Here is a 24,233-nt window from a genome sequence, read left to right as displayed (position 1 = left end):
GAGACTTGAGAGACTGTGGCTTTGCACTCCCCAGGATGGCACAGTGGGCAATCCACCCACTGTAGAGACTTGAGAGACTGTGGCTTTGCACTCCCCAGGATGGCACAGTGGGCAATCCACCCACTGTAGAGACTTGAGAGACTGTGGCTTTGCACTCCCCAGGATGGCACAGTGGGCATGGAGGCACTTCGTGGATCTGGCGTCGTGGACTCATGTGGCTGAGGTGCCCACCCTTCCCTTCCCCCTGAGGTGCCAGTATTTTATTTTTGTGATGCCCCAGCAGTGTTCTCTCCAATGGACTCGATCTCGTGTGTGGGCTTTGCCCATGTGTTGCTGCACATTGGCCCACGGACATTTGAACTTTGCAAAACTGTGCCGGACTTTTGCTACTTGTATATATATAGTTCTAGATGTGTAATAATTCTTTATATATTGCTAAGTTCGCTATACTTAATTATTGCTATAATATAGTTCTATTTTTACAATCATTGCCTTTTGTCTTTGCATTTTTGTTTTGGGGGTTTGGGGGTGTCACTCTGACTTTTTAATCTGCATTGGTGTGTAGGTATTTCGGTGGGGGTGAGGGTGGGGGTGGGTGTGTGGCGTATGTGTGTGCCCGTAACCTTTCCTCCTCCCCCCTCCCCTGTGTCGTAGGTGCAGTACTCACTGTTGTCGTCTGCGGCGACGTTCGTGATCCTGGAAGAAGAGCAGGAAGGCAATGGCTGGGAGGATGTGGAGTTCCGGTTCCATGCTTTCCCGATTCCGCGTGGAGTGTGTCGAGGTGAGCGTTTTCCATTGGAAATGTCTGTTTCCGCCGTGTTTTTATCGGCGGGGCTCCCGCCCCGGAAAAGGTGGCAGATTGGTGAGTCGTGATAGGGTGGGCGGTACATTGTCTGCCGTCTGGCTGTTGGAGGTGACCGCCGCGCTGTTTGTTTGTGCCGCCGTGGCGGTCGGAGTGTTAAAGCGGCCTGTGTTGGCGGTTCCCGCCAGGGTCAGAATTCCATTTTTTGGACCGCCAGCCTGTTGGCGGGTTGGCCGCCGCTTTAATACTGACCGCCAGGGTCAGAATGACCCCCTGTGTTTTTAATTGATTTAATATTGTTATTTTTAGATTTTTACCATATATTTGTATTATACCAGACTTCTTCCTAGCATGAGGAAAAATGTTAAGGCTATAGGAATGTAATTTATTTGTTCAAGTTTATGGTGTTATTTGTTTGATCTAGAATATAAGCTTGGTTAAATATTTTATGCCAAAGGCTCACAAATATTAAGAAAAACGAAGCCACATGTATCCTTTTATAGAGTAATTTTGAGTCTCATTTGTGTGCCCTGGGCTTGGCAATGCGATTCTTTTTTAAACTTAAGGATTTTAGTATTGTATTTTTATATGTTGTATTGAGAATTATGGTCCTATGTGTGTATTTGTATTTCTTTTATGGTAGCTGTTGCTCAAATGATGATGATGATATTGTGCCATCAAGTGGCCAAGGTGCTAATTCCTAGCTCATTCCCCACACACATAAGGTAGGTACTGTGAACAAATGGAGTTTAAGTAATGTCAGAACTGAACACTGTCACATCTCAGGGTGATTGCTGCTTTGCCTGCACAGTGTGTGTGTGAAAAGGCAGGGGACATCATTGGTAACTATGGACTTTCAGTAATTGTCAGGGATTGTAACCAGTATCAGATGCAGAGCCTGCACAGTGTATTCATGAGATTAGGTCCTGGCACTGCCATTGGGCACAACCCTGACACATGGTGGACTGTACCTCAAGTATGGCACACACAAATGTTGGCTGTGGAGTGCGCAGAGGGTTGCCAGACAAATTAAGCAGCTATGGGTGCAGAATCACTGACCCATTGTCAGGATCTGAGATTCTAATGGGACAATGCACCACCAAATAATTGTATGGTTGGAATGTAGGCAGAGTGTGTTGCACTCCGTCTGTACGTAAGATGCACACTTTTCACACAAATCTGCTGTCCTGGCACATGCCTAGATGAAATTCAGATAAACATGTGAAGACTGATATACAGGTATATGTCCTAGGTAGCAAGGAGTTTGCTAGTATCAACAATTCTTGACATATATCAGCATGTTTACTTAGTATGCTTTGTATAACAACATCACACAGCACATGGCAATACACACCACTCATTGTCACTCACATGACAGAACAAGTGCAAGGTAGCAACAGTAACAAATTATCCCATACATGTTTTGGGCTCCAACATCGCAATCAGGTGTGGGGTGTGCAACTATGTCCAGCAATGTTCAATAATATCAGATACCCATCATAAAACAGTATGGAAGTAGAACTAGCCATTTAAGGTGCATTTGGCTAATGATAACTACAGCACTGAGATGATTTCACACCTCAACATGGTAAGAGTTACCTAGGTTGTAGCATGCTGGAAGAACTGCATACCCAGGTTCAATGAAGGATGTGAATGGACAGTTGAGAGATACCAACAGATACTTTCAATATACAACATGGGAGGTCACTTGGAGACAACACAAGTGCTGCGGCAGGTGTAATGTCATGTGTGTGGCACTCATTACATCTCACTGAATAGCGTCAATGGGATAACTATCATGTAGCCAGTAGTAGGAGATGTATACATCTACAAATTACACAAGTCACATGTCGCATCGTGTTTATGTATGACCAGACAATGTTGCTGTAGAAGATGTGTACAAAGTGCAAGCATGGGAGCAATGTAGGAGACAATACATAACTTACCAGTAATGCTGGAAAACATGGAGAAGGAACACACATAGACCAATAATGACTGTGCAACACATCAATGTCTACATGTCAATATTCAACATATGAACAGAGAGAGAGAGGCCAAGTCAGTACATAACTCAGTCATGTTTGCCACTGCCATACCCTGGTATTTGCCCAAAGCAGGCCACAATGACAGGAGGCAGTGACAAGTAACACCATCTGTACCCTGGCACGTTCCCAAAATTAAAGTCACAACAGATATACAACTTCAAACAAGCTGCCCATGGCAATAACTAAGGACATCAGATAATGAGACACGTCCTACATGTGCAAGTACCCAGTCCCCTGTACATGAGAGGGAAAGGCTGACATCAAGTACTGCAGAGGAACATGTGATATACTGGTCTGTTTGATCACAATTGTGCATGTGTCTGTCTGCAGGGAGTGTGCATTGTTCTGCTGAGTAGCAATTATAAAGAGGCTAGCTGCTGCTCAAAAACCCCAAACACCACTGCTCTGGCTACATAAACGTATGACATTGTCAGGGGCCTGATGCATATGCTCAGGGGGCTGAGTAAACTGGAGCTCCATTAACCTGCCCCTTCACATGCAACCATGGGTTTGTGTTGCCATACAAACTGACACAGTTGTGATGATGTGTAGGCTGCCATCTATGCCAGAATGCAACACTGCCACACAGTGGCATGCCATTGAATGTGACCGTCATAACAAACATGATGTGGACAAATGTGAGTGCATAGTTGGTGGCATGCACACATATACCAGCTAACTCTGCACACATGTACCACAGTAATGGCTTAAGCATGGTAATGTGTATGGATTTTGAACAAATGGCAGCCTAGCACAAAAGAAAGGGCATAGTTATCACAAGATCAGTGACTGTCAGAAATGACTTTCACATGTATTCCAACATACGGAAACATAGGTGACACTGATGTGACTACACATTCATTTGTCAAATGCCAACATGTGTCCATGCCGGAAGACAGTAATGTGAGGTTTCACATCCCATGAACACACCACTGTGGTCATATGTTACAGAAATGACACCACACTTACCTTTACACAAACACACATCATATACCATCGTCCAGTAACACATGTGTGCAAACCACCTCCTGCAACTAAGATGCATGGGAAACCATATATCACACATGTACCAGAGCATCATGAAGTTAAAACCAACAAGACACAACAGAGCGGGCACATATGCACACACAAATTGCCAGGGTTAATGTGATGTGAACCCAGTCCTAGTCTACTGCATACTCTGAGTACGAATTTCCATGGTTGTCACATGCCTTACCATGTGTTGGACATAGGCCATCATATATATTGTGTTGCTGGTGTGTGTTCATTTTTATATCAGAAATAACAATGTAGTACTCCCACACTTTAGTAATCCAAAACATATGTACATTCATAGCACACATGTGCCAACATGTATGTGGGCACAGTGTAGCTACACATGCACATATGCACAAGGTATGATGAATCACATGCAGCAGACTCATTAACAAACCTTTGGATGCAACATACCAATGACACTGTTATGACATGAATGGATAGTTACACACATGTAGCCATACATATATACAACATTGTTGCATACCCCATGTGACATTGTAAGTGAATCTTGGTGCAATCAAGGCCTACATTGGAAAATTTCCATGCAATCCTGCCATACTTAAAAATAATGACACAAACGCATCAAATCTGCACTCTGCAATGTCAGTAAAAGCACACCTTGGCCCTGAGCATCTATCATACGTTCACACACCTTTTCACGCATCATGGTGAAAAATTGACACATGACTGTCATGTGTCAAACATGTACTCGTATACGCATACCATTCTTCTAAGCTAAAAAATGCCTAGCCCCTGAGCGCCTATCGCACACACACAGAGAAGTTCACGTAAAATGGAAAAAAATTGATTCATTTCCGTCATGCATCGAAAAAATTACGCATGACTGGAAACGTGGGACACAGGCCAAGGAAGTGATGAAAGAGGACATCCTGCCTGCAAACATGGTACAGTGAGTTCACTTTCACTTTCACTTTACAGTCTTATTGTCTGTGACTGTGTGAGGGTGTGTGGAGCTGGTGCTGTTGGAGTTTGGAGTGTTTATTGTGCTGTGTCCTGTAGTTGTTGTGTTTAATTTGTATTTAAACCTGTCTTTTGTATTGTAAGTGTTCTGTTTCTGTCTCTGTACTGTGGGGTGTTTGTCTGGGGTAGTATAGTTTTTGGGGTAGTTGTAGGGAAATCTTTTTTTCTGTGAACTGCATTTGTAGTCCATTATGTCAGAGAAAGGGAGGATAGCCAGGATGTCGGCTGATGAGTTGGGGGGTTTCATATGGCTGGTGCAGCACTAACTCCCCAGAATGCTAGAACTGGGTGGCCGTGTCATTCAAGGCTACCCCACAGATGCCAGGAAGCTGCTGTGGAGCAAGGTGCTCCACCACCTGACAAGAGTGTTTGTGACAGGAAGGAATGACCACCAACTGAACCACCAATGGACAGATCTCATAACAAGAGAGCAGGATCTGCTGGACCTAATGGGCATCGTGATTGGTGGAGCAGTTGTCAAGTATACCATTTCCATACAAGGTAAATTTTTTGCATGTGTATGATAGTTTCAGATATGGTTGAGAGCTGCATGTCATTGTTATGGATTTAGAAATGTTATATTCTACCTGTGTGAAGAGCATTAGTACCACCTTAGGCCTGCAATTCAAATACAATAATGAAGCAGAGGCAGGGCAGATGTACCATTTTTCCTGCACAACCATTACAAAGTGTTGTGATGCATCCATAGGGCAACCCAGTATTGAGCAGCCTGCACCATGCATCATGTATGGGAGGGGGGCCCAAAAACTGTTTGGAAGGAAAATGTATGACCTACTGGGAAAAATGATGCTGATTTTTCAACACCGCAGCAGTATCACAGTGGAAGGCAACCATGTTTTCCCTGACAGAGGCCACTTCTCAATGTAAGGACTCCAGGGTATTCTGCATGCTGCTGCCAGTTTAGGAGGGCATTTGTTGTAGCCTTTGCTTCATGACAGCAGCTATGTTGGCCAGAGACTGCTGATGTCCACATAGTGGGAAGTGGGTGCCTCTGATGGCAGCTGAGTTCTCCTTATTGAGACTGAGGCATGTCCCAACTACCTCTAGGCTGCCTGCCATCGTCTCCATCCCCACCCACACCTGCTTGGCCAGCTCCCTCTGCACTCCTACCACTGTCCTATGAAAGCTGATCTATGGGTCCTAGGAGTCCAGGGCTGTGTGAGAACTGGCTGGTAGTGTGTGTTGGTAGCAGGGTGGTTCATGTCTAGACCCCTCAACACTGTGTGACCTCCCGCCAACTGAACGTTGTGTCCGGAGTGATCCTAGGACATCCTGGAGAGTCTGTTCATTGATGGTTGGCAGATGGGCATCCATGTCATCTGCTGAATCCAGGACAGGCAGGTCGGCAGAAGGTAAGCATTATCCTCTGCAAAGAGATAGGGTAAAATCAATATTCAATTGTTTTGGCTGTTGACAAGGGACATCATTTATTTGCAACTGGAGACTCAGTGACATTTTACTGACCCAAGGTTGTATTTATACTTATGTGTAGCATTGTACCTCACACATGGGTCAAGCTCACTAGGTATTTTGGGGCATATGTATGTGCCAAAAGCGCCACCTGAGTGTCACTTTTGGTGAGGCTGAGGTGGCGCAGTGCTCTGCGCCAAATTTACAAGGTGACATAAAGCCATTTTTTGTGCTTTGACGCCGCCTTGTATATATGGCCCCTTCACATGCAGCACTTTGCACGGAAGGTGTGTGCAATGGGTGCTGCTGTGGGCATGCCACAGCAACACACATTGGGGGTTATTCCAACTTTGGAGGAAGTGGTAATCCGTCCCAAAAGTGACGGTAAAGTGACGGATATACCACCAGCCGTATTACGAGTCCATTATATCCTATGGAACTCGTAATACGGCTGGTGGTAAATCTGTCACATTTGGGACGGATTACCGCCTCCTCCAAAGTTGGAATAACCCCCATTGTATTTTGACACTGCCTCAGATTTAGGACTATTTGTAAACCGGACGCTGTGCCAATATCTAACACCAGCCCAGGGTGGGTTTAGCATGGCAAAATCTAGGAGTAATGTTTATATTTCTTACATTTGTTTGCTTTTTCTATGTGTGCTGCATTCTGCAGCACACAAATTAAGAGAAAATCGCCCTTTAAGTTTGTTGATTTGCAGGAAGGTGTTCCTTCCTGCCCGAAAACAATCTCCCCCTCAACTCAGCCATCCTTGCACTATGGTGCAAGGTTGGGTGTGTAGGTGCACGACAACTAATTTCCACGTAGGCAGGGGAACACAGGGGTGTGCTGTATTCTTATGTATATGACGCATCCCTGCATTTTGAAAATGACAGTGCATGATGCTGCCTAATTTGGCACAGCAGCACGCACCATCATTTTCAGTTTGATCTGGCCCTCTATCTTGTCAGATGGCAAGATCGCAGCTACTTGTACAGCAGCAAACATAATGTTCACAGGCATGCACAATGTGTTGTATGTTTTTTTTATTTTGTGGACATTCCCATATGGTGCATATGGTTTCCTCTGAGCTGTTGTGGGTTCACCCTGAATGGGTTGTGTTTCACAGGTTGCAAGCTTTAGGGCAGATTTTTCTTATGTGGCATGGCTCAGGGCACCTGCAATATGTGATGCAGTACACTGCAGCATTGTAGATACGCATGAATGTGCCATGTTTAATTGAATACAGTGGGGAAGTGCGTACCCAGGGAGGAGGCGGCGGCAGCAGTGAACAAGGGCAGGAGCCCTTTAAAAACAAATCTCGTGCTCCCGCCCTGCGGGAAGCGCTTATCCAGGGAGGAGGCAGCGGCAGCAGTGAACTAGGGCAGGAGCCCTTTAAAAACAAATCTTGCGCTCCCGCCCTGCGGGAAGCGCGTATCCAAGGAGGAGGCGGCGGCAGCAGTGAACAAGGGCAGGAGCCCTTTAAAAACAAATCTCGCGCTCCCGCCCCACGGGACGCGCGCGGGCGGCGCCCGGGCATAGCCCGGGCCCGTCCTGCGCCCGTCAGCACCTAACAGAGGCTGGGCTGGGCCACCCCCCTGACATCCCTATTTTTTGACAATTACTGGTTTTGGGCACCTACAAATGGTAGAGACGTGCTCCTTTCCAGGCTGACTCTCCTATGGATTACATTACCCAGTGTGTCATAGGGCCACGAGGAGACGCCTAAAGACTCAGAGCTGCAGCTGGTGCCGGCTCTGTGAACAGGGGCAGGAGCCCTCTAATAACTCTTTCCCTTGCACTCCCGCCTTGCACTTGCAGCTGGTGCCGGCTCTGTGAACAGGGGCAGGAGCCCTCTAATAACTCCTTTTCTTGCACTCCCGCTTTGCACTTGCAGCTGGTGCCGGCTCTGTGAACAGGGGCAGGAGCCCTTTAATAACTCTTTTCCTCGTACTCCCGCTTTGCGCTTGTAGCTGGTACGGGCTCCGTGGACAGGGGCAGGGGCCCTCTAATAACTCCTTTTGCGCTCCCGCCTCGTGCCTGCTAGAGCCCGGAGGAGGTTGGGCTGGGCACACTCTGTTGATATTCGGTTTTAGTGATTTGCATATACTTTGTCGTGACTAGATAAGAGTGTTCAATATAGTAACCCCATGTACATAATATACATAATGGGGAAAAGAAAGCAAAACCAAATGGGGAACGGTATTAATAAAAAAAAACAGAGAAGTGCTAATACGATAACTAATTATCTTACAGATGCAATGGGGAAAATTAATGAAGAAATTATTAATGCTGAAGCACGTTTAGTGGCAACAAAAAATGTCTTACATGAGGCTATCACTGGAAGTAAGCACTGAGGCTGTAGGTTTAATGTCTGAATTAAAATCCCCAAATGAAAAATGCACTGGGGTGGACCCTAGATTTTCCTTAGGCCCTTTACTACCTACAGATATAATAGAAGAAATCGATTCTTCGAACAGTACAGATGACCAAATTCTTTCACCACCAAAGAAAAAAAGAAGGAGTCAGACTACTAAATCTAAGTTTATGTTACCATCTTCACAGTTTCCTAAAGGCAGCAAAATAATAAATGAAATGCATGGGGGTCATGCAGTAGCACTATCACCAGACAACAATGGTCCTTTACAAAAACGTATGGAAACTCTTTTTAAGAAACTGCATGGCAAGCTAGACCATATAGAGTCAAAAGTATTGCTAGAATTCAAGGAGATAAAAGAACGTATAACTAAGATAAAAGTAAGTGTTAATTCAGTGACTAAAGCGAAAATTTTGTCCCATGGTTGTGACACTAGCCAAGCGGCTGTAGACATAAGGAATAGTGCAATGACAAGGAAAACAGATTCTAACAAAAGAAGTGTAGAACACCGGCACCCCATACAGGAAGAAATCCCCCTGTCTAGGGTACCCATGATCAATCATATGGAGCAATTGGATAGAAATCATAGATGCCAGTCCTCAATTTGAAATAGACCTATGAAAGAGGTATTACAATTACCGCCAGATGCTACGCCACATACAATCATTCTTAAAAAATTTCCCAAATTGGGACCAAACATCGTTGAGACGTGGGCAGATTTACATAACAAAGTAGTACACTGGATGGCAGGGAATATATGTACACCAGATATACTATTTTGTGAAATCTTATATGCAAGGAGAGTTGATTGGGTGGGATATTTGAAGGAAGAAGAGGGAGATTGCATTGTGGTCAATTTTCGTAATCCTCGCTTTGTGGGCCAACTACTAGCGGACTTGGATATAAGACATCGAACTTGTGAAAACCTGAGAAGAGAGATTATGGCCGTTCCTCTAGGATATTTTTATAGAATGATGAATATCTCCGGTACAAGAGACATGGGGGCTACAGGGAATACACCTAGTAACTTGGACAGGTATAACAAACCAGAGGGTTCCAATCGATTCGCTCCCCTGAGTAACATGGTGGATTTGGATTGACAGCAGGATGACGTGAGTAGAAAAGAGATCTTGCTACCTGACAAAATACAATCTACTACTGTAGTGCCCAACCAAAAAACTTTTTAAGCTGTAATGGTGACGTTGAGTCAGATGGGAGGTCCCCAGCAGGAGATTTAATTATACTCATGTCGTTGAATATAGCTGGAGTAAAAACAAAAATGGTTGAGAAGGAATGGCAGACCATAATAAACTCATCACATATAATCTGCCTACAAGAGACATGGCATACGGGATCCTTTTTTATTGAAGGATATGCCATATTCTCCACCCCAGCTTCTGCCTCATCTAGTGGGAGGATTAGCAATATTGATCTCAACACTGGTACCGTATATATTGGTGAAATCCTCCCTTGACTCCCCTTACTATCAGTTTTTATATTTTCAGATAGATGGAATTTTAGGAATTGTTTTAATAAACTAATACAATAATAAATTTGCCGGCACCAATAGAGTAGTGGCATCGACTCTTCAGGAAGATTTACAGACTTTTGTAAATTATATAACTTCAACCCATATGATAATATGGGTTGGAGATTTTAATATTGGGACATGCCAGAATACTATAGAAAAGACATGTGGATTTGTCGACGATGGGGGGAGTGCACAACCGCACTTTTTGCATAATGATTATGGAATTGAACTGAATGAAATATCATCTAGATATGATTTAGAATTGATGCAACAAGACAGGCTTAAAGGAACAAAGCTTCCATCGTTTATAGGAAGAGGACATTCCTCATTAATTGACCATATATTAATGTCTAAGAGTAATATGGATATGGTCGAATCCCTAAAGATTGAGCCAACCATCTATAGTGATCATCACCCCTTGTTATTAACTATGAGATTGGCTAAACCCTTTAATATAGGTGAACGATTGCAATGAATATAGGAATAAGAAGGGAAAATGGTATTGTAATTAAATGGACTGGGGTAAATGAAATAGATGTGATGAAAAAAGTTTGACACGACATGGTCAAGAAATTCTCACATGTACAGAATATAACCAAAGCCCATATGAGATCCTAAGATCCTTTAACCAGCTTGAAAATGCCATTGCAGGAAGCCTAGTGAGAACATCGGGGAACAAAAAGAGTGAAAAAGTGGGGTGGTTTGATCATAATTGTTCATTAGCCAGCCAGGAATTAAAACAAGCCCTACAGGCTCAACCAAGAAATAGGGAAGAGGTAATTATTAAATGCTCTAACTACAAATATGCACTAATGACCAGGAAGGCACAATTGAGAGCTAGGGCATGGGCTAATCTGGAGCAAGCAACGACACTAAGAGATAGTACTCTATTCTGGAAAACAATTAACCAACCATTCCTAAAAAATAATGATGTACCCGAAATAACAGTACACGTTCCGTCATCAGAATGGCTTTCTCAATTTGGCTCAATTTTTATCCCAGATAATCTGACTACTCACACATCGAATATTGGGATAATTGAGATAAAGCCACCCTTTTTTAACCCAGTTAGTATAGGGGAAGTGAAATCTGCTATGGGAAGATGCTTGAAAGGGAAGGCACCAGGCCCTGACAGGGTGCCAGTAGATGCCTATTTGACACACATCGATCTATGGTGCCCTATTTTGACCCAAGTCTTTTTGAGTGTGACAAAGGGATATATTTTAACATCATGGACTGAACGCATAATTGTTCCTATATTTAAAAAGGGAGATAGAGGTGACCCCAAATGCTATCGGCCAATTTCACTTTTAGATACCTATGTCAAATTGCTGGGAAGAGTACTCCTAGAAAGACTAGAATTATGGGCAACCAAAAACCATATACTCACAGAGGCTCAGTTGGGATTTAGGCCTGGGGTCGGTACTCTGGAACAATGTATAAACCTTAATTTAATAATAAGCAAATATACAATAGCAAGGAAGGGTCATATGTTCCTTTGTTTTGCAGATCTTAGCAGTGCTTTTGATTTGGTGAACCATGCTAAGCTGTGGAAAGTCTTAACAGATATGGACGCGCCCTTAGATATAATAAGTTTCTTGGCACAATTATATAATCATCTAACAGCGCAGGTGAGATATGGAAGAAATGGCGAGTGTACCCCAGGTTTTAGGATAGGGAGAGGAATACGTCAAGGCTGTGTTTTGGCGCCTCTTCTATTCTCCCTTTACATAAATGGAGTAGATGCCCATTTAAAAAATATGGAAATTGATACCCCTAAAATAGGAGAATGCTCTATCCCAGTCCTTCTATATGCAGATGATGCAGTACTGTTGTCATGAACTGCAAATGGGCTACAGCGGTTAATTGAGGGCTTTGTGGAATTTATGGAGGAAAGAGATATGTTGTTGAATATGAGCAAAACTGTTGTAATGACTTGTGGACAAGGAAAGGTCAGGAAGAAAGTTTTTTTTATTAAGTGCCATAAATGTGAAGAGGTGAATGGATTTACATACCTAGGTATACAGTTTTCCAACATGGGTCATTGGAAACAACATCTAGAAATTATCAAGATGAAGTATGTTAGGACAACTGAGGCTGTTTTTAGCTTTTCAAAAAAAATTGGCAATAAACCCCTCAGGGAAATGCTGCAAATTTACAAAAGCAAATCAATTAACAGCATTACTTATGGTTCTGCCCTTTGGGGTTTGATGCCTGAGATCCATTCATTACAAGTGCTAGAGAATACATTTTTTTGCAGACTACTTGCAGTGCCAAATACCACCTCCACATTTATGGTACACAAGGAGTTGGGTTGCCCTTATGTGGAAGATCTAATATACATTAATGCGCTGTTGGCTTGGCATGGCATTTGGTCTAAAGAAGGGACGCATTTTACCCAAAAGTTTATTAAAGATTGCCTTACACTAGAATATTGGGATAGAATTCCATGGTTCGTGCATTTAAAAGATTTGTTGAAAGGTATAAATCTAGCTCCAAATTTGGACAATCCAGGTATTATCCTCCAATTTAGCAAGAAAGAATTGAAAGATCAATTAATGGCATAGAGGGTTAGTGATAGAGAAAATAGAGACTGTAGGAAGTCAACAGTAGCACTTTATATGACTGAAAATAACGAGGTAATGGCAAATTATTTGCTGACAGTAGCAAACATTCAGGATAGATTTTATCTGACCCGAATGCGTTTTAGAATGTTGCACTTTCTGGTAGCTTTCCCAAAGGTGAGGATTTGGAGTAAAAGCCTACCGAAGTGCCCCTGTGTGGGACGATTTGCACAATCCACAATGCTCTTTATTATTTCTTGTAAATTTTATCACGATATTAGGAAGCAATTTTTAAAACCTTTATTTGTAATTAACAAATTATTTTATTGTAGAGAAGCTTTTAATTACTTATGTAAACTGGATACCGATGAAAAATGTGATGCAGTGATAAAATTTATCCTAAATGCCATAGAACAAAGGAAAAAGCTGTCGTATTTAGAAAATATCCGGTATGAGACTGAATAATTGCTCAACTTGTAGTAGCAAAGGCTTTTTTATTTATTTATCTATGTATCAGTAATGTTTTTTTTAAAGTATCCTATTGTATATTTTTACAATTTTAAAGAGATTGTTTATCTTTTATGGAGTAAAATCCGAATTAAGATTGATTTGAATTTGAATTTGAATTTGAATACAGTACAGCCCTGCAATTCCCCCTGCGCCTGCACATATTTTTTCTTCCTGGACCAACACAGGCATTGTTGCAGCATGATGAAGGGGTGCCTGCCTTGAAGGGAAGATTTGTTCATGTGCAGGGAGGTGTACCTTCCTGCACATGTACAAGCTATTTTTGCTGAGATGGCATTTCAATGTGTGCTGCAAGATGCTTCACACATGAGTAAAGACAATGCATCAAGGAGGAAGGGAAGCATTTTGGCCAGAGACACCACCCTGACCCCACCCCTTGGGTGGTGTTGACTTCCGTCCTAGTCTCTGATGTCTACATTGTGTTGGTACAGGGGCTTTGACAATATGCAATGGGTGTTGTAATGGCACAGCCACACTATTTGCACATGCCTTCCAGGCAATGTGGTGCATATTAACATGGTGGAGTATAGCCATAGTGAGTGGTCTATGTTGATGTTGTGTATATGTTGGAGTGCATAGCACAACCAAAGCGTCACTACATGTGTGACTTGGGTGGGGATGGTGCGTTTGGATTCAAGGCCTATGTGTCCCGATGCAACCCTTTAGCATGCATTGAGTGTGTTCTGTGTGCCTCCCCTTTCTGCCATTTGTGGAATTCTAGATATCACCCCCTGCAACTTACCCTGCATTTGTGATTGTCCTTGGTAGTCTGTGCTGTCCTATCATGCAATTCTAGTGATCGGCTCCTCTTTGATTACTGCTGCAACTATCTCCTCCAGCTCATCCAGGTCCTCCTGTGGTGCAGGAATTCCACCTCCAGGCTGCAGTGCTGCCTTTCAGTTCCTGGCGAGTTTCTCCTTAGTACTGCACTTGCAATCGTGCCATTGCTTCTTGTACTCAGTGACATTCCTCTTCACCTCCGCAATGCTGTTGACTTTGTCCACTATTTGCTGCCATATTGCGTCTCTCCCACCAACTGGCAATTTGGAGATGACAAACAGCTGATGTTGGTGCTCCGTCACCTCTTTGACCGGGATGTCATGCTACTCCCCTCTAAAGCGATACTTGCAATTTCTCTTCTCCTTCTCCTGGGACTTTTCAGGACACTCCTGGCTGGTACGTGGGTGATTGGGTTCTCCCTGAAGTCTCTACTGGCCTGAAAAATCCATCTTCTCTTACACTTGCACTCTTTCCTGCTTTTACGTTTTGGTTTGAACTGATGCAGTAAAAAAATTGAGCTAATTCTTTTGCAACATGTTTACATGTCACAAAATAGTCTAGCGCCACTTTTGCAGCATTCGCATAATTTTTACTTATGGCATGTTGCAGATGTTAGTGTTATTTTTTTAACGTTAACCATTCCTTAGCGCCATCCTACGTCATTTCTTAAATATGTCACAAAGATGGCTCTAAGGAATGACTCTAGCTCGCATTCACAAAAATGATGCACAACTGCTCTAGCGCAGTTGTGTGTCTTATTCATAAACATGCCCCTAAGTTTCCAGCCATCCATATTGCAAACCGCACCCTAAATCAATTATTTGGTTTTCACATTTCTCTGGAGCCAGACTCAAAACCACAGCTCCATTATTTTTCTGCCCTTCCTTCAAAATAAGAGAGTTTTACACTTCTGCTGAAGATAGAAGAGTAGGGGAACAGCAGGACAAAGTGGAAGAATACTTATCACCTCTAAAGAATTCCTCCAATGTTTGCAAATATTTCTCCATCCCTTCTGGAGAAAACAAAGTTCTTCCTATAATTTGTCCAATGCAATATATGCAGCAAACGCTGTCAGGAGATATAGTGAAGAAGTATTCACATGGCACATCCTGTATTTGGAAATACTTTAAAACCATACATAGAAGGGCATATCACAAGATGATAAGAGAGAGGGGAGGTGGTGCATCCTCATGAGCAGCTGGACCATCTGTGGGACCCTTACCTCTTGGCTAGATGGTTACCATCCCTGCTGTTTTCTGAGCAAATACTATATGCCAGATAAACTAAAAATATCATCTGGTGCCCAGTTCATGGGTGCTGTTAACAGACTTAGGGGGTTATTCCAACTTTGGAGGAGGTGTTAATCCGTCCCAAAAGTGACGGTAAAGTGACGGATATACCACCAGCCGTATTACGAGTCCATTATATCCTATGGAACTCGTAATACGGCTGGTGGTATATCCGTCACTTTACCGTCACTTTTGGGACGGATTAACACCTCCTCCAAAGTTGGAATAACCCCCCTAATTTCTTTTTTTGGCCTCACCATTTCATCTTCAATTCCTTTTTAAACACAAGTAGAAATGTGAAAAGCAAATATAGAATACACTTAACTTTACATCACATACTATTAGATGATATACCATAAGCAAGTGAGTAGCTACATAAGTGGTTAAGTCAGTGTGTAACAGGCTGTGTAAATGTCTGATATGGATATATGAATGGGTATATGAGTGGCTGAACAGGTGAGTGACTGGATGTGTGAATGGTTGAGTGGATGTGGGAGTGAGTGTACCAGTGCCTGAATGGGTATGTCACTGGATGTATAAGTATCTGTGTAGGTATATGACTGAGTGTGTTAGTGACTGTATGAATGTCTAAATGAGTATGTAAGTAAGTGTATGGATTGGTAACTTGCTGTGTTAGTGGGTATGTAACTGTGTGTGTATATGGTTCTTTTAATGCTAGACACATACGTGCTGTATGGCCATGTGAGCAGATGTGTAAGGTAGGTACCTCTGTCACTGTCTGACTGGGTGTTTGAGTGACAGTATGTTTTTTGTAAATAGGTATGTGAGTGGCTGCATGGGAGGATGACTGGGTGTATAACTGGTTGTATGGTTGTGTAAGTGCATGTCCAACTGACTGTCTGAGTGCTGGGCACGTGCATGACTGTATAGGTGTGTGAGTGAGTGTGACAGTGCCTGCATGGGTGTGTGGGTATAAAGGTGAGTAAATGGGTGTGTGAGTGGTTTTATGAGTGTGTGAATCACTGGTTGCCTACATGGCTAAAGTAGTCTCTCCCTACAATCTTTCATTGGTCACCTACGCTGATGATATTCAACTAGTGGTCTCCCTTTCTAGTACTGGGGACTCCTCCTCCGCCAACCTAGCCAGCTGTATGAGGGACATCGGCTACTGGATGATTCAATCCAAACTCAAATTTAATGACAGCAAATCTGAAGTACTCATCGTAGGCAATGGCTCTCCAGCATCCCCTCTATCATGGTATTTGGAGGCCTTTATCAGTCTGCCTCCACCTAAAGCACAGGTAAAAAGCTTAGGTTTTGTGCTGGACTCCCATCTCACGATGGAACTACAAGCAAAGAAAATCTCTTCTGTTTGCTTTGGTTTTATTAGATCTCTTAGGAAGATTCTCAATCTTCTTCCTGTCTCATCCAGAAGAATCCTGGTCCAGGCATTGGTTCTTTCCCGCCTGGATTATGGGAATTCTCTTTATCTTAGCTCCCCAAAGTATTTAGTAAGGAAGCTGCAGATTGTGCAGAACGCGGCAGCTAGACTCCTTACGAACTGTCCCAGACATCTATCTGCCAAGCCGGCTCTTGCAGCACTCCATTGGCTGACGATCAAACAGCGCATACATTTTAAATCCATGTGTATTACCCATAGAGTTCTACACAACACAGGTCCACATTTCCTCTGAAAGCGAATCTCCATTTATGCTCGTTCGAGACACCTGAGATCATCATCTACTCTGCAGATTTCTATACCCCGTGTCAACAGATCATGGGGAGGAAACTCTTTCATCATTAAGGCTGCCCGTCTCTGGAATGCCCTGCCCTCTGAACTCCGCCATGAACCTTCTGAATCTCTTTTTAGGAAGAGGTTGAAAACTACTCTCTTTAGTCGCTAGCCTGTCCTTCCTGCCCCTCCTTAGAACTTTCCTGTACCTTTAGCGCTGGGATGCCCTAGGGTAGCTATGCGCCATATAAATTCATAAAAACTAAACTAAACATGAGTGGTGGGTATATATGTGAATTTCTGGGAGCGTAACTGGCTGTATAAGCACCTGCCTAAAAATGCAAGGGGGTACAATTACATACTATTAAAAAACATACTGTAAGGAAGCAGCCACATCTAATTTTAAATGCTTTCCTTCAGAATGGCCCAATAAAATAACCACATTTTCAGTGTAGTAATTCCTTTTCCTCCTTTGCTGCTCTCTATATTTTTACTTAAAATTTTCATCTAACCTACCTTCTATTTTGCCTTTTACTGTAGTGTCTCGAAGCTACACCTTTTTGTTCAGCTTATATATATACTTATAGGTAATTTAAATATACATTTTTATAGTACAACCTAAATAACATACCTGTAAAATCTCTTTACTGTTATCCAGCCTTTATTTTAATATATTTTAACATCTATTTTCCACTGTAAATCTCATGTCCGAAATATGCAACTCTCCTCCACTCTCAGTTAAAAAAGTGCCAATAATGGCTACCCATCCCACTGTGCTCTCATTCATACTTAACTAATTATCAAATCACAGTCTTCCTTTCATCTTTTTTTTTCGTTATGCTACTTTTGAATTGTCACCATTTTTTAACCATTAGATCCACGGATTCACATGGAAGCTCTTAAAAGCATTCGATAATCTGCTGTTGGTGCTTTTCATTTTTATGGTATTTTTTTAAAAATTGCCAAATACAAGACATTGCATTCTAATACATGCACTCCCTACTAAGCAATTTTTGTATACCAGTATACTTGTCAGTTTCACACTACAGTGTCTTTTGTTCCCTTCCCCCACATTCTTTTAGCTCAGTTACCATAGTAACCATGTTTCCAATAGTCTCTGCCTACTAGTAGGTCAAACGTTGACAAGCCTCATTCTCAACAGCATACTAGCTTTACATTAACTGTAGCAGATGTGGTTGACTGTTTGCAATTCCAAGCTTAACCTAAACAACATAAGTTTGTATTTTTATCACACACACACCTTTATTCGGCTATCAGCTATAAAAGGGTAAAACATCAGAGTAATCATCGTCATAAAATATAAATAATTATATAAATACTATAAAAAATAGAAAAATAATTAAATGAGTAGTAAATAGTACTTCTAAAAAACCTTAGATTACAATCAGTTATCATCAGTCCTAACACTAAAAAGCCAAATGTTCCTATAGTTTGTGTCCTGCCCAAAGCATTATCAATGTCCCATGGGCTTTCAATAGATGGCTAGATAACCATTTTATAACAGTTAACGACTGTAAAAAGAAAAGAAGAAAAAAAAAAAAAAACTCCAGAGAGTGGAAAAAATGGTCAATTAAAGTCTCACTTTGTGTAAATTGGCTGCTGATATATCCTAAGCATAATGTATATCTGGAGTCCATTAACTTGCAAGAGAGAGTTCCCATTTGCCATTTCAGGCATCATAAATTTATCTGTAGGGGTTTGTCGGGGTTAGAACACCTAAAGCCTCAGGCCTGCCTTGTCTCTGATAAATGAAATTGCTAAAAGAAACCGGCTTATACCAAAAACAACAAATGGAATGGTACTAGATCTCAAGAATCTAGCCGCTTCGTTATAGTTTCTGATTCCTACGTTCCTGCAGATAGGTCGAATCCATTTTCTCCTTGATTTGTCATAGGCTTTGCAGGTTAAGAGAACATGATCCGCCGTTTCAGAGGTCTCAATATTACACAACCCACATGTCGCCTCGTGTGTTCTCTCACTCTGGGGGCCCCATTTAGTAGTAAACGCCCTGACCTGGAGAATCCCATATCGAAACTTCATAAATAGTACTTTCGCTCACCTGGGTTGGATTGTGTCTATCCATTCCTCAGCTCTCGGTTTTGGTTTAATATCCAAGAAAATTGAGGTCAGTCTACCTAGATCCTTGCTGAGAAGGGGGCTGGTTAGAGAGAAGTCCCAATATATTTGCTTTAGTCGAATCTTGGATTGTGTTGTAAGTGTATGCGGTTCCTCCCAATAGGATTTCAGCCCTAGATTGTAGAACCAATGCCTTATGTGGTGGAGCCACGGAAGGGAGGCAGTCTTATCCAGGTCCATGATCTCAATTAGTACTTGCCTATATTGGATCAGTTCAGGAATTGTCCAAAGTCTACACCAGTAAAGCAATGGCCTCAGGGCTGCCAATTTGCCTATTTGTTTCATGTTAATGTCATAAATTAGAGGAATCAATGGAGTAGATGGAGGCAATCCCAATACCCCCCTCATGAAATTGTTTTCCTGGGTTGCCAGCGGGGTTAAGTTTGTGATTCCCCAGAGCTCAGCACCATATAAGGCAGCAGCCTGGGCTTTGTACCTATAGATCTCAAACACTGGTGAAACTATCCTGGATCTTGAGCTTTTGTAATTTTTGCTAATCGCCATGGAACTGTGGGCTAAGGAGATTGCAGCTTTGTTGACGTGCGGCGTCCATGACAACTTGGCGTCCAGCAATATCCCTAGATAGTTAAAGTTTTTTACTCGTTCCAGTTCCTGCCCTCTAATCAGAATGTTTCTCTTGAGTGCTTTATGGGGGTTAACGGTCAGATATTTTGTCTTATTTGTGTTTATTTCTAGCCCCTTCGAGCTACAGTATTCACTGAACTTCCCTAGTAGGGTTTGTAGACCCATGGGAGTTTGGGATATTAAGATGGTATCGTCTGCAAAAAGGAGGGCAGGAACTGAATCTCCATTTAGTCTTGGCGAGTCATGATTGCTCTGTTTTAGGTACTCTACCAGATCATTAATATATAATGAAAAGAGAGTTGGGGCAAACACACAGCCCTGCCTCACCCCCCTCTTAATGGGTATTGGGTCCGTCAACTCTCCCTTTGGACCCCACCGAACCTTTGCAAATGTATTTTCGTGCAACCTCTCTATCTGGCGCAGTAAACTCCCCGGCATGCCCTGTTTCCCTAACGCAGTCCATAATGAGTCTCTTGGCACCAGATCAAAGGCCGCGCGCAAATCCACAAACGCAATGTAGAGGTGGCCCTTCATTAATTTAGTGTATTTCCACATTATTGCTAGTAGCCTAAAGGCCTGATCGATTGTACTTGTCTGCTGTCTAAATCCTGCTTGATATATAGTCAATATACTGTTTTCTTCTATCCAGCAGCTAGTTCTATTCAGCAACTGCCTAGCATAGATTTTTTGCATAACATCAATGAGGCTAATTGGCCTATAATTCCCAGGATCTTCCCTAGATCCTTTTTTATAGACTGAGATTATTTCTTCCCCTTTCCATGTCTCAGGTACTGGACCCCCCTTTCTATAGCGTTGCGTAGTAGTTTTATATAGGGTGCCCATGTTTCTATACTATGTTTGAACAGATCCCCAGGGATCTTATCCAAACCGGGGGCTTTGCGTGTTTTGATCGCTTTAATGGCAGTCACCGTTTCCTCCAAGCTGAAATGTATATCAGATAGAATACCCCAAGTAGCTAGATATTTGTACTGGGAGGAATAAGAGTCAAGATTGGGGGGATCAGAACAAAGGTATGTAAAATGGTTAACCCACGCTTTGCAGTCTATATGGTGTTCTGTGTTGAATATCCCCACTTTACTGCCGTGAGTAACTATTTTCCAAAAAGTCATTGCGTCATTACGTTTGGCTGCTTCCAGCAAATCATGCCATTTTTGGTCCTCCCAATTTTTTTGGGCTGTAGCCAGTATTTTCTTATAGCCAGCCCTTGCCTGTTGTACAGCTAGTGGATTTTGTTAGTTTTAGGGCCTCTACCAATATTGTTTTCCCCTCCCTACATTCGGTGGTATACCATGGACTGGATGGGGTGGTTTGCACCTTCCCCTGTTTATACTTTTACTGTATCTATTTGGTGAGGTAGGGTCTTAGCGCAGTGCTCATTGACTGATGGATGGCCATAATGGGGATATCAATACAGTTTTTGTGAGCGTGAGGTTCCAGAAGATCAGCGTATATATATTATAGATATTTGTCATGACGCCCAAATTGCCTAATATTGCTGGCCATTTTACAACCCTTCTATTAGTGCTAAGAGTGGGTTGTAACTCCACCTTATCATCCCATGTAATTATGTTATGCATAATATAGTCTATTTTCGAGGTTGTATTGCCTCTCTGGAAAGTATCCATATTAAGGCCCCCCTGGCCCACTCTACCATTACACACCCTCAGTCCATGCTTTAGTGTGAGGCCCATAAGTTGCAAAGCGGCCACAGTACCGGGGACAGTTCCTTCTATTGTTAGATGGGGGATTGCTCTTGCTAGATCTTCGTCTTCTGCTAGATGTTCAAGTCCAATTATAGGTTCGTAGTTACAATTAAAATCGCCCCCTATCATAATTGTCTCTCCTACTGGAATCTTTTTGAGCAAGCCATCTAATAATTCTACTTCGGGTGACTCCAGATTTGCCCTTCTAGGCCTTATATATACATTAAACAAGTGGGATATCACCTTATTTTTATTTCCTAATACAAACCACAAAATATCCTCAGACTCTGTGACTTGTGTACATATCTCGGTATTTAGGGAAATTTTCACCCATGCAACCAGCCCCCCAGACGGCCTCCCTCTGGCTGTTGAAGTTGCACTAATAAAAAAGGTTTTATATCCCAATTTGTGCGGTGGATCCTTAAGCCAGGTCTCTTGGAAGAGACAAACATGATATTGATCGATGTAGTCCTGCCATTCAGGATCTATAAGCTTACTTTTTAGGCCCGCTGCATTCCAGGAAATCATTCCCCTTCCATATGAGGTTGTGACGTTAGAAGTGGGGCTCAGGGATGTGGTCAATTCCTTCCTGTGGGGCAAATACTCCCCTATACTCCCTACCCCTCTAGCATGGTGATTATTCCCTTTATGGGGCTCAGCTGCTATTGAGTCCCCAATTGGTCCCACATATGCCTGATCTAATTGGGTTAGTCAATCCACTGTTTCAAGATTAGAATCTCCATTTCTCATTTGCATTCCCCCATTATTATGCTTGACCCTCTGGTCTATAGGTTTGGCAATGAATGGATCCGGGCTAAATCTCATTGCATTAATTTTGGGGGCAGTGGTTCTCTGTTCCATGTCAATCAGACCTTCAGTTAGTCTTCCATCCTTGAATGTCCTGCTTCCCCGTCTCTCCTGGCATTCTTTCTGCCCTCGTAATATCTGAGCGGATTATGGATAGGCAGTGTTGTTTATATCTGATCCAGTGTATAAGCTTATTCTTTAGGGAATCCTCATCTTCGGTGCTATATTGGGCCAATTTCGGAACATTTAACAGAAAAACAACATTAGTCCTATTGGGACTCTTTTTCCCCTCAAAGTAACGGCTCCGTGTGATGGGAGGGATGCGAACATTATGTGCTAGGGTATAGGGTTTCGAAGTAGGTTCCACCTTTTCTTTTTGTAGCCCTGTTTCCAGGCGGGGTTCTCTTCGAAAGTTCCCTGTTTCTTGGCTTAGAACTCCAGCCTTGCTTATAGGATAATTACGTAATCCAATATTTCCCTCATTTACCCCTCTCATTCATCCCTGTGGTCGATGTAAAATCTTAGCTATAGCTGGGATAGGGTTTGGGTGGGCATTCAAACTTTGAGGACATATAGATCTACCTTGTGCGTGTAGTGGTGTTAACGGGTTCTCATTTTCACTCGGAACTCTATGGGTTCCCCTGTCCCCCCCCCCCCCTTTTCCACAGTAGCTGATAAGATTCTTACTTCATGTTTTAACTCCCTAACTTCCTGGATTAAGCCAAAAAGTAGATCATAAAGATCTGCTAGACTTCTTGTTTTGTGTTTTAGATAATTCTCTAGTTCTTGATTGGGTAGTGATATCTTCTCTCTAGCTAACTGTACTATTGGGATGGTTTGATCTAGCTTATCCACAAATTCCCCCTCCTGTGCATTCTGTACTTTATTAGTAACGGGTTCTGCCAGGACTGCGTACTTATTAGAGCACACAACATTACTCTTCTGCATATAGCCCTTCTTCCTGGTACTATCTACGGTACTTGGATGTATGGCTCAGTTTTGTCAACTTTGGGGCTACCTGTCCTAATATCGGGCGGTGCCTTCCCCTCTTGCTGGCTATCACTCTCAGTCAGTTTATCTTTCTTTATTTCAGCTTTCTTTGTGTAATAGGAGGTAATCTTTTTATCTGGACCTTCCCGAGGGGTAGCCCTATTGTTTAATAACGACTCTACCTCCTCAATGAGATCATCAATTTCAGCTATAGTACAATTCTCGCCTGCATTCCTGAGTTTTTTTGTGGTTTTCTCCTTCCCCTGTGGGGGTTCTGATGCCTTACGTTTTCCCATGCCATTAGTCACCTGTTTAGTGCTTCAGCTCTACTAGGTCCAATTCCAGGACTCCGGATTCTTACCCTGATGGTATTACTTAAAGTGACCTAAAGTACCAGGCACGGGCTGCTTGGTCCCTAAGCAGACTAGGAGATAAAATCCTCTTGAATACAGATAGGTACTTTTGTTATTTTTGATTGGAGGACCCGTCTCAAAAATGTCTGGTCCTACTTGTCAGTCTCTGCTGAGGGGTGGGGGCATCCCACTCGCTGACTATTAGCTTGTTGAGTGAAGCCCTCCAAATTATATCCAATTAGCAGTTGCAATAGGAGAATTTAGAGGAGGGTCTAGTAAAGGTGGGCTTAATAATGAATATTGGCTTCTCAGGTTAAACGTAAAGAATAGTAAAATTTAAGCTTTTACTCTCTTAAATACAAACTAATCTCTTACTGAAAATGAGAGAGAGGGGGCCCAGCACAGCCTCCTCCGGTCTCTGGCAGGCAAGGACGGGTGCGCTAGGCTGTTGGAGGGGGACTTGGCCCCCACCCCCTCAGTATGACTGCAATCCTCGGTGGAGTCCTTTTTTGGAAATGAGCACCAACACAGTACCTTCAGGCAGCCATGGACTTATGA

The sequence above is a fragment of the Pleurodeles waltl genome, chromosome 8, assembly GCF_031143425.1.
Source record: "Pleurodeles waltl isolate 20211129_DDA chromosome 8, aPleWal1.hap1.20221129, whole genome shotgun sequence".
In the NCBI taxonomy this organism is placed as follows: Eukaryota; Metazoa; Chordata; class Amphibia; order Caudata; family Salamandridae; genus Pleurodeles; species Pleurodeles waltl.
The sequence above is the reverse complement of the archived record's forward strand: the minus strand, read 5'-3'. Positions refer to the sequence as shown.